Source organism: Stegodyphus dumicola, chromosome 9, assembly GCF_044657685.1.
Source record: "Stegodyphus dumicola isolate Sdum_Otavi_A_Nest chromosome 9, ASM4465768v1".
NCBI classification, from domain to species: domain Eukaryota; kingdom Metazoa; phylum Arthropoda; class Arachnida; order Araneae; family Eresidae; genus Stegodyphus; species Stegodyphus dumicola.
In genome coordinates this window covers 157,672,552-157,685,184 of record NC_140776.1, presented here as the reverse complement: position 1 = coordinate 157,685,184, position 12,633 = coordinate 157,672,552, and positions in this window count along the sequence as shown.

The following is a 12,633-nucleotide window of genomic DNA, read 5'->3' as shown; positions in this document are numbered from 1 at the left end:
CAGGTCTTTTTACTAATTCCCAAGCCTTTTCTTGAACAAGCGAGTTATATTCTAACAGCATGGCATTATGCCAATTTTCAGCCATATGGTCCATTTAATGCTTCTTGCACGTAGGATTAATGCTTTCCTCAACAGCATTTTGAGTTTGTTCATTTTTATTTAAAACTGTATAGTGATATTCCTTTTTAGGCCTTCCTGGCAAACCTGTTTTTATTTTTATGGGTCGACCTGGCCCCCTTTTAATCAGGATAGGAAGCACTGATTCGCTATCTAAATAAATCACTTTCGCTTTCCTTTTCAGATTGAGTCAAGTGGCGACTCTCTGCCGTCCAGAGGTGATGATTCATCACAACATGTTTTATTCATAATTTTTTCCTCCGGTGTGAAAGGCAGATTTATTTCTTGCTCTGAGTCATAACTACAGCAGTTTTCAAACTTATTAATAAATTTTACGTCTCTGCTTATTATCACTTTACGTGCCTCGGGATCCCAAAATCTATACGCTTTTGATTCGTCAGAATAGCCAATAAAAATACATTCTTTAGATCGAATATCTAATTTGCCTATTCCTGGTCTTTTATTTAGCGAAAATGCTTTTTGTCCAAAGGTTCTGAAGTGAGAGACAGCTTGTACTCTGCCAAACATCACTCGTAAGGTATTTTTATTTCGTTTTTTAAACCTCGCGTTGGGCAGCGATTTCTAATGTAAGCAGCCGTATTGACGGCTTCGGACCAGAATTTCTGAAGCAGATTGGATTGCAATAACAAACATAGCGCCATTGAAACTAGAGTGCGATTTAATCTTTTGGCGATGCCATTCTGGGCTGGCGTGTAAGAAGTGCTCATTTCGTGTTTTATTCCCGCATCATTAAGAAATTTATCAAAGTTTTTCCCTAAATATTTTAGCCCGTTTGTTATTACCAAAACATAGTCTTATCATTAAATATCATTAAAATAAAAATACTTCCTTCACTCATCCCAGATACCGAGCAATCCAGAAAAACTAAAGACAAAACTTGCTCACTTACCTGGGTAGTGTAATGTTGAATCGGAATAAAAACTCTAGGAAGTTGATTTATCTAATTATATTCTATCTACACTACAAAATATATGCATTATTTAACAATTTCGGGAAATTTTTCTGGCCCCTAAAGTTATTACACATCTTAATCGGTTCACGTCACGAGGTCGAAAGGGAAAACCCCTTTTTCTCTTCCTACTTCAATGACAGCCAACACCATCTGTGTCTCGTACATCAAATAAAGAGATTTGTTTGTAATGTTTGTAAGATACAACTAATCAGTTTCACAACACCGTTATCGGTTCGCAGGATTCTGATTTTAGAGTTAAGTTTATTTTCAAAAGATGCTTTAAAATTTCTGAAAGCTTCTTTAACCTCATCCTTCGATTTCAGAAAATAAACACCAACATATCGAGATTTATCATCGATAAATGTTGCGAAATAAAATGATCCACCTATTATTGATTTGGTTCTCATGGGACCACGCAAATCAGAATGAATTAATTTAACAATTCAGTACTTCTATATTCAGATTCTTTGGGAAGAGGGATTGCGGTTTGTTTACCCTGAATGCATACAAGTAGAGAGTCATTTTGAGGAGGAAAAAAAAAAAAAAAAAAAAGCCCTCTAACCATGTTATTTATTGGAAGTTTTTCAAGATCATTTTCATTCAAATGGACAAATCTTATATGCCACTGATCTATTTCTTTAGCAATTGATACAGATTTAAATATTGGCATGACAAAATAAAGATCATTTTCGCGTTTAGCTAAAATTACTGTTTCGTTATTAGAATCAATTATTTGAGCACATTTTCCGGCTCTAGTGTAGAGCAAATACCCACAATATTTGAGTATTTTCCGGCCCTTCGATTAGCGACAATTTTTTTTTTAAAGTTTGGCGATGAAACCTCACTTCTGGTTACCATGATAGTTTTAGCTTCCTGATTTTATTTAAATTAAAATAGATTGATGTGTACATGGACAAATTTAAGGCAGTGCGCAATGCCTAGTTTGTGCAATTCTAGGATGTTTTGGGTAGAGTAGACTTTAAGGTACCCCTTGTATTATGGCGAAGTTGTTGTTTGATTTATTGCCAAGTTGTTGTTTCATTTATGGTAGCCTAAGTAGTTGAATGTTATGGAAACCCTATTGTGACGTAATCGGGTGCATGATTCTGGGAAATTTTGAATCATGGAATGTTTTGTAAGCGTTTTTGTGGTGTGTGTTAAAACCGTTTAGATGGATTTGAATGTGTTTGTTGGAAGAAAGGTTCAGATGGTCACTATGTGAAGCGTTCGATCAGAAAAGGTGCCTGGTTTGAAAAAAGTCATTTGAGTATGATTGATATTTTGACTTTTACGTGACTCTGGGTGTACGAAGCGAACTCGAAAATCATGGTAAGTGAATATTTGCTTTTGATAGTGCTTAAATGTATAACATGGTTTTCCTTTTTTATGTTATTTTATTGTTTGGTTTAAAATGTGTTTTATTGAGATTATGTATTTTTTGTTTGCCTATATTGTAGAATTTGGTGCTCCTTTGACTTTTTAAGTGAAAATATATTGATGTGTACATGGACAAAGTAAAGGGAGTGCGCAATGCAAGTTTATCCAATTCTGGGATTTTTTTTTTAAAGTGAAAATAGGTCGACGTGTACATGTATAAAGTTAAAAGAGTGCGCAATGCCATTTTTGTGCAATTCGGGGATTTTTTTTAAAGTGAAAATGGGTCGACGTGTACATGGGTAAAGTCAAAGGAGTGTGCAATGCCATTTTTGTGCAATTCGGGGGGGTAAGTGAAAATAAGTCGATGTGTACATGGATACGCAGTTTGTGCAGTTGTTTGTCTTGCTATTTTGCCTTTGTGTAGCGGCGATTTTTGGCGCAAACATCGCCGCTTCGCAAGCCAAAATGACGAGTCAAAGGAATGCACAAAATCGGTATCTATGTACCGCCAAAAATCGCCAAGGGGTACCCTAAACTATACTTTTACCGATGTTTTTTTAAGTGAAAACAGATCGATGTGTACATGAACACAGAGTTTGTGCAATTCTTCAACTTCTAATTTTGGTTTTATGTAGCGGCCATCTTGAAATTGTGCCTTCCTGGCGCCGATCTTGGCATCAAAAAAGAATCGCCGAAAAACAAGGGGAACCCAATTGTAAACTTTTACCCATTTTTCTTTGAAAATTACTGAAAGATTATTTTCAGTTGCTTTAGACACTGAGATTAAATTATTTTTCAAATCAGGTACACACAATACATTTTTGAGTTTTATATTTTCAGTTTTAGAACCTATGCGCACTTTAAATTTAACAGTTTCTTTTCAAATAGCTTTAACTATTTTATCAGCAGCTAATTTAACATAAGTATCACCTACCTCGTGAATTTCTTGAAACAGTTCCTTGCTGTTACACATATGCGATTTTCACCACTATCCAGACAAAATATGTCTTTAGAGTTACTATTAGTGCATGCTACGGCTTTTTCTTGCTCCAGGGAATTCTGATATTCTGCAGACATCGCAGTTTCACTAATGCATTTGTTTTTAGTTTCTTTACCTTTCTTCCTACATCCCGATGCTCTATGTCCGTAGATATGGCAGAAGTTGCATCTGTAGTTAACTGGATACTGTCTTCGGTTTGCAGACTTATCTGGTTTAGGTTTAGGAACCGGTCGTTGAGTATACTTCCGATCTTTTGAATAGAACGCATGTTGTGGTTCAGAAAACGATGAATCTTTATTTTTGCGAGCTTTAGCTTCTTCCAACAGTTTAATTTTCAACATTTCTGGAGGAGGCAGTTCATCATGAGATTCGATGGCTATTCGAAAGCTTTCATAAGAGTCCGGTATGCTATATAAAAGCAATATTGTAAGCAAATCATCCGCAATGTTTATTTCCATTTCTTTCAGTTTGTCCACAAGAATGAAAAAATCATTTAGATGATCAGTTATTTGTTTAGAATCACTCATTTTTGTAAAAAGCAATTTTTTTAGAATTGTGGCCTTTCTAGCTGGTCCCTTCCATTCTTATATAGAATGCAATTTACTCCACAGTTCGTGAGATGTTACACAATTCTTTACTTGTGGAAGTTCATTGGGTAAGATGGATAGGATTATATATCCACTCGTGCTTTTTGGTCAGTAGTTTTCCATTTAGCAAATTCTTCATCACCAGGTTCTGGTTTCGGAATTTTCCCAGTTACATAGTCCCAATAATCATTTTTAATCAGTATTGCTTCCACTTGCAACTTCCACGTGTCAAAGTTGTCCTTGTTTAGCTTTTCAGTTGACACTGTATTAGTCGTCGTCATTTTCATTTCACTCGACGCAGCTTGGCTTGCCGAAAGAATTTAACAATGGTGGTTGGACTGCACAGTTAAGCGCTGTCTGGGCCCATATCCTATGAAGAATAAAATGAGGTCTTCCATATACATGACAAATATTTATTTAAGCTATGAAGACGTTGAACAGCAGAGTAGAAACATGATATTACACAGCGCTTAGCACTTCTCGCTTACATGCGATACTCACCATTGACTTTGGCTAACTGCATAGAAAAGTACTACTCAGCAGAGAACTTGCTTATCATGCGCATGCGCTAGGGGAATCAACGGCGGTTGCCAACACAAAAGCTGAATATCACTGTATACTGTTCGTTTATAAAGTTGGAAATATCCTCAAAGGAGATATCACCGGCTAGCAAAAAGCAGTCATAGTGGTTTTTTCTTGCTTATTATGTGCTCCACCCTTAGACACTACACGGAAAGGGAGGGATGCCCCGCGAGCGAAACTGGCTCGTAACCACATTACACATGGGGAAAACCACGAAAACGTCCATGCAGCCAGCCCGTTCGACGGGACTCAAACCTCGGACCGAACTACCAGTGTTCAGCGTCTTTAACCGCTCGACCGCTAAGGGCCCAGTCATAGCGTTTGATCGATAAGTGCAGTACATAAACAATGGCATTTGTCCCGAACAAATCATTCCAGGAGGTACAATGCTAACCGGAAGACGATATTCTTCTCGAGGGATTGTCGGCATGTGAGGCTACCTTTAATTTGGAAAAATCTCTTTGGTGTTCTACGGTGTGAACTCATGAGGATGTTCTGACCCCAGATACGAACATTCTGGGTATTTACTTTCCCACTCAGATGAAAAGTTGACTCATCACTGAAAACCATAAAATCAAGAAAGTTCCTGCTCAAACACTTCACTTGCAGAGTTAACAAGTACACTACAGTCATCTGGTTTTAAACCATGTACACTGCGAAAAAAAAACCAGTTCTTATATCTTTCGTTCTACTGGGCCGATTGACGAAATTCAACTTGCGCATTTATGTTTCAAAAGCGCAACTTAGGATATGTATTAGATGTATATATAGCATTTTTCTAATATAGGTATTTTGACACAAAATCGGACTTTTTGGGAAATCACATACTCCCCCCCATATTTCTCTTCTACGACTCAAATTGCATCAGTCTACCAAGTTTTTGTAAAAATCGCAAGAGTAGTTTTTAAAAAATTAGCTCTCAAAATTTTAGCTCCTCAATGTTAATTGAGTTTGGTATATATTTCTTAATCTCTCTTTTTTTTTTATTGAACTTATTTGATTCTTCCTTTCACATTTCGAAATTCAGGTTCATTCCAAAGAAAAGTCACCCATTTTATGATTTATTTTTAAAATTTGTATTTTTAAATAATTTTTATAAATTTTTGAAAAAAATTCTGAATCATAATCTATAAAATTATTACCATCATCTTAAAGTAGACGTATTTCTAAACATTCCCGCAAAAAATTGCAGTTTTTTATTCAAAATTTCCGAAGATGTATGTGAATTTATATAGTGGCGCGTTTTGAAATTTGGCATATTTGTTGAAAGCGATAAAACATCAAATGTGGTTTAGACACTGCTAAAATTATTTGAAAGTAGGAACGACGTGACTTTTTCCGCTCATGCACAATGTAAAAAGGTACGAACCAGGTGGCTTTTTTTCCGGTCTGGCACAAGGAGGTTAGAATAGAAGGAGGGAGGGTTCGCAGTATCCTCCACTATCGGGGAATGAAACTCCGCCGAACAAGCGGCGTCCATGTTTGTGACTTCAAAACATTGCATTACGGCATTGATATGTACGTGTTTCTAAGCTGTTCCGTGCATTTATTTTCCAGTAAAAATATGTTAAATTTATAATGAAATCCCTCGCTATTGTTGAATTTTTGTTTTAAAGTAATAAAGATGATATCCATAATTTACTATGTACAGCAAATTATTAAGAAATAGTTCGAAATCTAAATGCATGCGCATAACATTAAAGCCTTTAAAAAATGATGTTTCTGCATATTTCACGGATTTGCTTAGGTTAGAAAATAAATCTTAATAAAATAAAACAGATTTATGTGAATTCATTGATTTCAGTTTATGCGCATTTCATATTTATTAATCTCAAAGAAACTGCCTTTAATTAAGTTGAATTACAGAAATACACCTATATAAGTTTTTGGATACATCTTTCCACATGTTCAATTGTGTAAATATTTTACTTAATTTTATCACTATACTGCCCAGAAATTTGTAAGTTTATGCAAAAAATTTTTAACAACAGAACAGTTTATCTTAACTTAAAAAAATGAATAATAATTAATATATAAAGAAAAGCATTGCTTTACTTAACACCTTTACAATTAATAAAAATAGTAACAATTGATTTCTTACTTTTCATGAAAGTTATAAAACGAATTAACTAAAACGTTCAAATTATACAATTTAAATCCTACCATATAGCATTGTATCTTAAGGAACGAAGATACCAGCTATAAACAGAAACATTAAAATGTATTTAATATATTTTGATTATAGTTATATTAAATAACCTATTTTAAGTCCTTTTTTTCACATCTGGAAAGAAAACCACATGACATTGTGATATTTTTTGACATAATTGTCATATTACATAAAAAAAGAAAATTAATACTTACGTGTGAAAATAATGCCCGGAATTTTTTTCGAGAATCTATTTGTGCATCCATATGCAATACAAGCTGACATGCTTCAAAAAGAAAAGAAAAAAATGTTGCAAAGACAGACTTCCTTGCACAAGTCACGGTGATAACAGGAAGATGGCCGCCAAGCTTCACCGTTTGAGTTGAACCTTCCCTCCTTCTATTCTAACCTCCTTGGTCTGGCATAGTGGAAGGGAAGGAAAAATTGGTTGCTATATATTAAGAAGTGAATTATTCTTTGAGCAAACTGAAAAGATTGGGCCATAGTAAATTTCTGAATTTCTCCGTAAATTTCGCACCGAATTTTACAAACTTCAATATCTATGCATAATTTGATCGTAGAATCGAAATATGGAAAAAAATTCGTATGTTATTTCAGAAAAGTCCGATTTTGTGTCAAAATACCTATGTTAGAACAATGCTATATATAAATCTAATATATGTCTTAAGTTACGCTTTCGAGACATAAAAAACGCAATTTGAATTTTGTCAATCGGCCCAGTAAAACGGGAGATATAGAACTGTCTCTCTCTCTCTCTCTTTTTTTTTTTTTCGAAGTGTACCAGCTATAACCGGTATGGACCGCATGTATAAACATTTTGAAAACTGTTGTCTTTGGCAACTGAAGTTCAAGACTTGATTTCCCAACAGGACTACAAAAGTAAGATATTCTGACACGGTCCACATCTTCTGGTTATCCTGTGTTATTCGCCTTACAAACACACCCGGTAGTTTCGAATTGCCTATACCATCAGCGCAGAACCGTTCCTAGGTCATTCCGCGTACTTTCCTATGATTACCGCCCCCAAATTAAAAAAATGCTCGGTGATTAATAACATTTTCATTTCATGCTCACTAAGTGCTTACATATGACAAATTGTATAAAAAGTACTTACATATGACACGTACTTACAAAGAATTAAAAATATTTAGGCGTGGTACCGCGAGTGTCCAGCCGCCCGTGTAATTTTACGCTCTGCACGTCCGTTAGGAACGGTCCTGCATCAGCGAATGTTTTTGCCGCATGAGGCATCTCACTCAAACTTTAAAAGAAAGGCACATTGAACTGTAATTACAGATTCACTCTTAGCAAAGAGCAGAACACATAACGCTCAGGAGTCGCCATTTTGCTTACGTGCCGCTGCAAGCGAGAAAACAACAAAGCAGTACTCGCGCATGTGCTTATCTAAAACTGTTTGAGTTAGTTTTCAGCTTTCACATTGAGTCAACACTTTAGAACACTTACAGTTGATACTATTAAAATTTAGTTCTTTTATGGACTTTTATTCAAATTCTTCTATTGAGATACTGTATAATATGCATGAGTGTAGCCAGCTCAAATGACGGAGGAGGGGCGTTTAGACTCCTATGGCTATACTGTTTTATCTACGTAGGTTGTTTTTTTTTCAACCTCCGATCGCACAGGTATACGGCAGGTGGTTGGTGTGCGTAGTAGGCGACTGCCCATCTTCCCCTCCACACGCTCTGTCACTCGCGTATTCAACACGTCATTTTCTGTTGAGTTGCAGTCACGTAAACATGGCTGTCGCTATTGATTCTCCCGCCAAGTGTGAATTGCGAGCTGTTATTCGTTTCTTGCAGGCAGAATGGAACAGTGCAGCGGAAATTCATCGAAGAACGAGTCGAGTGTATGGAAACAGCTTTATGAGTGATGGCGTTGTTCGTGAATGGTGTCGAAAGTTTAAAGATGGCCGAACTGATGTGCATGATGAAGGGAGTCAAGGGCGCAAGAGTAGTAAGCGCAGGTAACCGGGAGCCCAAAGGATGCCGCCATGACGTAATATAACAATGGATGACGCAACGGGGGCGTGGCCTCCGCCATCTTGAATTTCTCCGGAAGTGACGACACCAGCGCCATCTTGTATCACGTGATGGAATGACATCATCAAACTTTCGTTTGATTCTGTGGCAACGATTTTATGTTTTCAAAGTTTTTATTTTTTGTGGCAACGACACTATTTTTTATGTTTAAGGCAATGAGCTCTTAACCACGTGTTTGGCAGGACACCACTTTTAATTTATTGTTTTTAATTATTTAATACGTGATTAATTATTTAATACGTCATTACTTTTAATTATTTACTCATTTTTATACGATTCATTTTAATTATTTAATCCGTCATCATTTTTAACTAGTTTTAATTGATTCCATTATATTTTAATCCATTTTAATGAATTTTAAAATAAACTTCACGCCCGGGATTCGAACTCGCTATCTCTAGGATGGGAGTCTAGCGCTTTACCGCTCGGCTACCCGGTCCTCTTATCAGACTTGTTATTTGAAACTCTATTTGGCTCTTTGACTTTTTGCACCATTGATGACATAAGGCTGAAAGTCTGCGCATGCGCTTTGACATGAAAACCGCGTCACACATTTGTTTTTACACGACGGCTAGGTTTTCTTTGGGCTTCTTAATCATTACTTTATTCATTGCTGTTTTAAATGTAAGATTTTCCCACGGTTTAATTTTTTTTATTATTAAGATATTTTTAATTGTTTTCAATTTTCATTTCATTCTTACTTTTTTTTAAGTTATTAGTTAATTTATTAATTTTTATTTCATTTTTTTCCCTTTCCCAAACATAAATTTTATTTTTAACTTCAACAAAAGTGAATTTAAATTTTCTTTTTACTTTTTATCTTGCAAAGTTTATTTTTTTTATATTTAATTTTCTTTTTGGTTTTACAAAAGTAATATTTATTTTTACGAATTGAATTTTTCCTTTTCACTTTTTTATTTTGCAAAAGTTTTTTTTTTTTTCCAAAATTTTTTTCCTTTTCGTATTTTTACTTTACTTTATTTTAATTTTTTGTTTAACTTTCTTTTTTTGGTTTTACAAAAGTAATATTTTTATTTACGAATTGAATTTTTCCTTTTCACTTTTTTATTTTGCAAAAGTTTTTTTTTTTCCAAAATTTATTCCTTTTCGTATTTTTACTTTACTTTATTTTACTTTTTTGTTTAAACTTTTTTTTTTTTTTTTTTTGGTTTTACAAAAGAAATATTTATTTTTCCAAATTTAATTTTCCTTTCCGCTTTTTATTTTAAAAAAAGGTGTTACTACATTTTTAACTTAATTTTTTTTTACAAAAGTAAAATTTAGTTTCATAATTTTAATTTTTTTGAATTTTTTTGTTTACACAAATGTTTTTTTTTTTTTTTTTTTTTTGTTACATTTTTATTTTACCCTTAACTTTTTTCCCTTGTTTTAAATACAATATGATGTTACATTTCCATTTCTCTCCAAAAGTGAACTTACCTACATTTCTGTGTCTTTGAAATTTTAAGCTGGAATTTACATGCATATAACTTCACTAGATAATATGTTCTGTAACATTAAGCCAATATACACAATGCTCTTTCTATATAGTTTAACTGGAATACTACATTTCTTACTTTTTTACTACTAAGTTGGAGATACTCAGAACGTTTCCTTCTAATGCATTGTACTAACTATTAATGACTGTATTAACTTTTTGGCCAACTATACAAAACTTTGTTGATTCCCTTTTACACGTCTTACTTTTATTCAAAGGATTCACCAAACTATGTCTGACAAATGTAATTTTTACACTTTCCATTTACACATTTACCCTTATATTTAACTTATAAAACATATTCATGCTGTATTTCTGATTCCTTTTCCCCATAATAAATACAGTCTTACACATGTTTCTTTATTGTAAGACCTACTGACTTTAAATAAATCTTATAAGGAGCAATAAATTTTCATGGTATGAAGCCACTCAAACCAATGCATGGAACATTTCTACCCAGTTAAGTTTAGATACATACCAATAGTACTTCATTTCTTCTTATTTTACTCTACAGACATTTATACATATGTATTCAGAACACTCCCTTTTATTCAGTAAGATTCATTTATACTACTAACACAAATTTTGCTAACTCTTTGAAATATTTTACAAAAATATCTTGTATTTTCTTGCACATATCCTACTTAAATCACCAAACATACACTGAAACCTTGATTTTTTCCTTCATGTGAAAACGTCACTCGGATTCTTAATATGATTCCACCATTTACCGCAGAACTTTATAAACACTACTCTATTTGAACTTATCACAGCCTAACTCTCTTAACAAGGTACAGAAGATTGAATTATATTTTAACTACAGAGAAGAATATCCACATTGTAACGTATTATTTTAAATTTGAATTATAGTCACATTTTGTGAAGGAGAACTTAATGTCTATATAACACACATGGAATTAATATTCAGCCATGGAAATGAAACTTTATCGCCTTTTTCCCAATTTGGAATATAAAAATTTGTTAACTTGAAATATTTTTAACGTATTTATTGTAACTTAACTGAAAAAGACCCATATTTCACATTGTCAATAATTTATTTAGCACTGAACTCTTACAGCCTTTTGAGAACGAAATTTAATTTATCATACCTGACAATTGACTCCTACATAGTTATGATACATTACACGAAATATCGAGTAGAGTTCCAAATAATGATCTAACATAGTAATTAACATGACCTAACACAAATAATTTTAAGATAGAAATTTCAAACTGACATTGCTTAATAATGAACTTTTACAGCTTTTTTGACATTTAACAATTTGATAATTTGATAATAAATAAAATTACACACAAATAATTATACAAAATAGGTAATAATGACAGAAAGTCCATATAATGATCTACTATAGTCACCAACTTTAAAAATTTTAACGCATTTTTAATATGTCATAAGAAAGACCACACTTTTTTGAAAAGCATTATTTTAATCAAACATTGGAACCACGTAATCCTGCGCACATGTGTAACATTTTTTATTTATCATAAGCATGACACATAATAAGTAAATAAAATTTTCACAAAGTACGAAACACATTTCTCTTTTAACTGAACTGTACTCTTAAGAAAAATGCAGTATGGAATGCTTAGAACACTCAGGGCCACAGTTCCTCATATCCCCACGCATAGACCAAAATATACATGTACTCTAAAATCAGTTAAACAAATTCAAATGTTAGTATTCAAAGAGGAATACTTCACAAATTAGATGAAAGAAAGGTACACAATGAACTTGAGTGATAAATACAGAAAAGCATGTAAGGACCGAGAAAAAGATGTATTCGTGGAGAACTTTTTTAAGATAAACTTGCTCTATTTTTTGCACATGGGTTATATTTTGCATTTCAGATTAAGGAAACATTCAAGATAATTCCTGTATAACTAGGGAGTTTCACATTTTAGTAATGTAATTTATTAGAACAGTCACAGATATATAGGACAAGTATGCCATTTCCAAGGAAAACAATTTTCCCAAGCCAGACTTTAACAGTGAAATATAAAATGGAATAAGAAAATCTCATATTTCAAACAAAATTAGTATCTGAGTATGCAAAAACATGAACAAGAAATGAATTTTTTTTCTTAAAATGTTCCAAATGGTTTAAGTCAGGAGTAGTTTCATGAACAGAGCATGAAAAATAATGATGAATTTTAAATTTTATTTTGTCCGTAGTACATTTACTTATGCTAAAATCTTCCATTTGGTTGACTGTACTTTACATTTAGACCTAAGTTGATAAATCAGAGT